Below are 5224 nucleotides of genomic sequence, written 5' to 3' on the forward strand. Positions count from 1 at the left end.
AGGCAGAGGGAGAAGCAGGCTCCATGCACCAGGAGCCCGATGTGGGATTCGATCCCGGGTCTCCAGGATCGTGCCCTGGGCCAAAGGCAGGCGCTAAACCGCTGCACCACCCAGGGATCCCCTCTATTTTTGACTTCTTGAGGAACCTCCATACTGTTTCCCAGAGTGGCTGTACCAGTTTGCATTCCCCCAACAGTGTAGGAGGGTTCCCCTTTCTCCACATCCTCACCAATGTCTATTGTTTCCTGAGATGTTAATTTTAGCCATCTAACCAGTGTCAAGTGGTAAAAAATATAACTTTTTTTTTACCACAGTAAACAAAACAATGTATTAAAACTGACTTCCAGAGATGCCCAAATTATTTTTTAAACATGATTTAATTTTTCCCCTTTTCTTTAAATGTTGAGTTTTCTTTTTTTGTTTCTTTAATTTAATTTAATTTAATTTAATTTAATTTAATTTTTTTAATAAATTAATTTTTATTGGTGTTCAATTTTGTAGAGTTTTCTTTAACAAATTTATACAAAGTGTTAAATTTTCACTTTAGAATTTAGTTTATAGTTATATGACAGAGTGCCCTAAACTGTTTTTCATCAAGATATCTTTTTCTAAGTCCTAATGGTTTCTATCTTCCTTTTAAAATGTATTAAGTATCTTATAAGTTGTCATTCTCAAAAATATTCTGGAGGAAAAATTTTTGAATTAAGTACCCATAAATTCTTCATTTCTGGGATCCCTGGGTGGCGCAGCGGTTTTTGGTGCCTGCCTTTGGCCCAGGGCGCGATCCTGGAGAACCGGGATCGAGTCCCACATCGGGCTCCCGGTACATGGAGCCTGCTTCTCCCTCTGCCTATGTCTCTGCCTCTCTCTCTCTCTCTCTCTCTCTCTCTCTCTCTCTCTCTCTCTGTGACTATCCTAAATAAATAAAAATTAAAAAAATTAAAAAAAAATTCTTCATTTCTGTTATAATATAGCAATTTATCATCTAACCCACAGTGGTCTATCAACGGAGTCAGGCTGAGTTTTTCGTTCTCCTTAGACATAACCGGCTGCAATTTATAAAGCAACAGCAGGCTCCAGAATCTCCACTTTATGAACAACTGTAACTGAGACAGGTCATTCATTGAGCTATACATTTTGACCAGTTTTCATCTCTGAAGAAGGTCTTCTTTCTTCTGAATCTGCTTCACTAGTTTTGCTTTTTCTTCACTAAATCCTTGTTTGGGAAGATCCTCATTCTCAGAGTCACTTGGGAGATCATTTCGTGACCAGTATCAACAGATTTAGGTTCATATACTGATATTATTGAAGGTATTTTCCAAATATGCATTTTCTTCAAATTCACTGTCAATGTGCTTAAAATTTTCTTAAAATTCCAGTTTTCTGGAGATCCCTGGATGGCTCAGAGGTTTAGCGCCTGCCTTCGGCCCAGGGTGTGGTCCTGGAGGCCCGGGATTGAGTCCCATGCCAGGCTCCCTGTGTGGAGCCTGCTTCTCCCTCTGCCTGTGTCCCTGCCTCTCTCTCTTTCTCTCTCTGTGTCTCTCATGAATAAATAAATAAAATCTTCAAAAAAATAAAAAATAAAATAAAATTCCAGTTTTCTTCTGTCGAAAATGCTGGGGTTTTTTTTCTGAAAAAGTCTAACCAGCTTCTTCATTTTCTACTTTAAGATGTTTTACTACACTGTAACAGAAATTAAAGGAAGATCTAGTTTTCCTTAATCATCCTCTAAGTGTTGCAGTCATAGGCTAGAAATATCGAATAGTTCCACTGGAAGAACTAAGATATTTCTCCTTGTTTTCTTAAACTGCTCGGATGGAGAATGCAGAGATGGTGGGTTGGCACAGGCCTGTGGTGCACTAGTAAAATCAGAGCTGAGTCAGATAGACTTTCTACCTTGAAAATTAAATCTTGGTTGGGATGTCCCAGTGGCTCAGTGGTTGAGCATCTGCCTTCGGCCCAGGGCGTGACCCCAGGGTCCTGGGATCGAGTTCCACATGGGGGTCCTGTGAGGAGCCTGCTTCTCCCTCTGCCTGGGTCTCTGCCTCTCTCTCTCTATGTGTGTCTCTCATGAATAAATAAATAAAATCTTTAAAAAAATGAAATCTTGAGTTCTTCCTAAATAAAACTGTTGGTCCAAAGCTGACTACTAGTTTTTTCAGGACAAATTAACTAGCTAACATCTTATATAAACAAGACTTCTGTTTTTCTCTATCAAAATATCCTCAGATCTGTGGAGAATAACAATTGTGGAATTCTTCAGGAATTCTTTAATTTCACTACTCCAGGTTTATAATGAAAGGAAATATAACTGAAATCTCCACTCAAAAAAACATAATTATATTTGTCATAGTTCCCTAAACCCTAAAAACGGTGTAGCTAGAATCAATGACCATTCAGACCTGAGGATCAAGGAACACATTTATGTTTCTGCATAAATTTATGCCTGTCTGCATCGTTTAAGTAGCAAACAGACCTTGTAAAGTTTGTTTGTTTCTTCAAACAAAGGTGTCAACTTTACTGGAAAAAATAAAAAAACAGAGAAGGGGTCCTCTCTTCCCTCTCACCACTGCAGAAAATCCACACTAGCCCTTGAGAGACCCCGGGAAGGTAGCATTGAGAGATCTTCTGACTGGGGAAATGAAGCTCTACTCCACTCTACAACCCACCCCCGAAGCCAAAGAAATGTGTGTGTGTGTGTGTGTGTGTGCGTGTGTGTGTGTGTGTGTTTAAATTAATTTTTTAATAGAATTTCTACCCCCAGTGTTGGGCTCATACTCATGACAGAGAGATCAAGTCACATACTTTACTGACTAAGCTAGCCAGGTGCCCCAAAGAAATATACTTTATCTACTCACTTTGCAAATAAAATCTTATCCTCTTGATATCTTGGTTATTCATAGTCTAACTGCAACTTAGGAACAAAGTTTTCTAAATATTTACTTTAACTTAATATTCAGCAGAGTGTTGACAAGTATGAGAAATGCTGTGCATCCACCGCTACTGTTCACTAAGAGAAGGAAGAAGGAATGAAGGAAAGAAGAGAGACGTGACACCAAGGAAAACCAGGAGGACATTGTCCTGCTTTCTGCTTTCTTTTGCTATTTACAACACAAACTGAGAGAATCAAGTTCCTTTAAAGAAGTGAAATATGAAAATAGAGGGAAATTGACTGCTTTTATTCTTCTTTAACACTATTCACACCCTCCTTCTGTTTAATTCTCCACAAAACAACAAACATGATCAAACCATCTCACTCCTTCCCATATGTAAACCCATGTGGGTTTGGATCTAGTAATTTTTATTACTATCATCTTTGATGAGTAAAATTAGTATGCATGATATCCTCAAGGGCAAAGTATCGGTATGAGAAGTGTGTGGCCGATCTGCATTCAATTTCCATATTCTCAGAGCACTGAGAATAAAAACCCGAATGCCCTGCTTTCCCCAAAAGGCTTATCTCTATAGGACCAAGAGCTTATTTGGGCCTAGGTTGAAAACAAACACTACTGGTGATTTGTTTGATAATCACCGTAGTTGGTGGGCTGCTTTCTGGATGACCGGATCTCAATAATTCATATAGACTTTGTCCCTCTCATCCTGAGCCCCTGCCTCCTGGCCATCTCTCCAGTGACTCCCTTTTTCTGATTTCCCTACAGCCACTCAAATCTGTTTTCCTTTCCTCACACACGTTAGTCTCTTGTGACTTGGCGAAAAGTGTGTGCTATCTTCTCAATCTGAACTATTCTCCCTCCCATCCTTCAAGAGGCTACCTTCCCCTGAAGGATTCTGTTCCTAAACTAGCTTCCTCCCTGCATCCCCCACTTTCTCTTTCCCAACCCTTTGTTTCCTCCATAATACTTATCAAACTTTAAGTGATTTTGTCTATTTACTTTTTTTACATCTGTCTCTTGACAACAGGAACAGCATCTGGTCACCTGTTGACGTGGCCCATTATAGACCCTGGCACATCACCTGGCATTTTATAGACCCCCAATTAAGTATCTGTTGAGTGAATACATAATTTAAGAAGCCACTTAATTAAGATGGAGTCCCCCTGAGTCAGGAGAAACAACGTCAGTGACAAAGATGAAGAAAGCTCTGAATAATGTTGGGGAAAGAAGGTACAGTTTGGGGTCACTAAGCAGCCAGGGACTGTCTTTAGTGACTCAAAAAAAAATGCAGTCATTTAGAAGAATAAACTTTGATCTTTGTAAAATGATTCATCTTCCCTTAGGCTAAAGAAGCAGACATGCTTTGCCAGGATTATAATGGAAATTGAATGCAGCTCGGCCACACACTTCTCATACCGATACTTTGCCCTTGAGGATATCATGCATACTAATTTTACTCATCAAAGATGATAGTAATAAAAATTACTAGATCCAAAAGGACTGCATGCTTAGATGCTTCAGAAGATGGGCCCATGTACCTATTTCTGTAGTTTTAGGAAATGCAGAATCTAGAGGCTGAATTGACATAGTTGGATCCTCTGTATCTATAAACCATAACCATCCTAATCTAGAGCTGTCTATAATCGGATGAGGTTGAACGTTGGTTTATAAGAGAATTGCCCAGGAAATCTCATAAAACTGTTCATAGCTAAGAAAAAGTTGATGGCAAAATATAAGTATTACTATTTTTGCCCAGACATCCCTTAAATATTATTTTAAAAAAAAGAAGGCGGCTGAGGTTCAGGTCATATCCCACTGAATCTCCTCAAAAAGGACATTTCCTGGTCAACAGCAGAGAATTTATGGAGGAGCTGAGACTTCATTCTAGCATGGGGTAGTTTGTTTAAGTTGAGAGAAACCCAAGTGGGGTGGGAGGAGAGGAGCGAAAAGTTCTCAGCTGTGAAAATACTACATAGTTAGAAGATCAATGACCCACTAACACACCAGCTGTGTATGAAACACCCCCAAATACTACTGCCATTATTCTTACTGAAAAGGTGTCAGGTTCTCGGTCAGCCAACGCAAGGTGGCCGAAGGGCTGCGTGCCCATCAGCAAGAGATGGGCTACAAATGGCAAGAACAGGTAAGATGAATTGCAGATAATTCTTGGGGAAAATACCTCTGGAATGTAGCTCTTCCTCACAGGAAATATATGCTGGATCTTCCCATCAAGGAGAAAACTGAAGTCCAACCCGTGTCCTCTGTGAGTGAGCAATCCCCTCGCTCGGGCCCAGGGAGGTCTGGGTGATGGGTGGTGACTTGACAGGATG

At 40.0% G+C, this 5224-nt stretch overlaps 1 pseudogene; it reads right to left on the minus strand.

Moving 5' to 3' along the window:
* Positions 1–655: 655 nt before the first annotated feature.
* On the minus strand, positions 656–5004 carry LOC112920382 (swi5-dependent recombination DNA repair protein 1 homolog; annotated as a pseudogene).
* Positions 5005–5224: the final 220 nt, after the last annotated feature.

This window comes from Vulpes vulpes, chromosome 12, assembly GCF_048418805.1.
Source record: "Vulpes vulpes isolate BD-2025 chromosome 12, VulVul3, whole genome shotgun sequence".
NCBI classification, from domain to species: Eukaryota; Metazoa; Chordata; class Mammalia; order Carnivora; family Canidae; genus Vulpes; species Vulpes vulpes.